Genomic DNA, 265 nt, shown 5'->3' on the forward strand with positions numbered 1-265 from the left:
ATATATATATATATATATATATATATATATATATATATATATATATATACGTGTCTGTGGAAGCAGTCGCTCTGTCCTTTATACATTTGTATTGGATAGGTGGGGAGGAACAACAAAAACGCTAATCGTTTTGTTGTGTCTTTATTACATGATGTTGTAGTTGTATGTAATAGGTAACGACCCGCAGGGGTCACAGCTATTTACAGTACTACCTCATGTCAGAAGTAGGAAAGATTGCCGACAGAAATTTTGGGTTGTTTCTGTA

Source organism: Octopus bimaculoides, chromosome 7 (genome assembly GCF_001194135.2).
Source record: "Octopus bimaculoides isolate UCB-OBI-ISO-001 chromosome 7, ASM119413v2, whole genome shotgun sequence".
Taxonomy (NCBI): domain Eukaryota; kingdom Metazoa; phylum Mollusca; class Cephalopoda; order Octopoda; family Octopodidae; genus Octopus; species Octopus bimaculoides.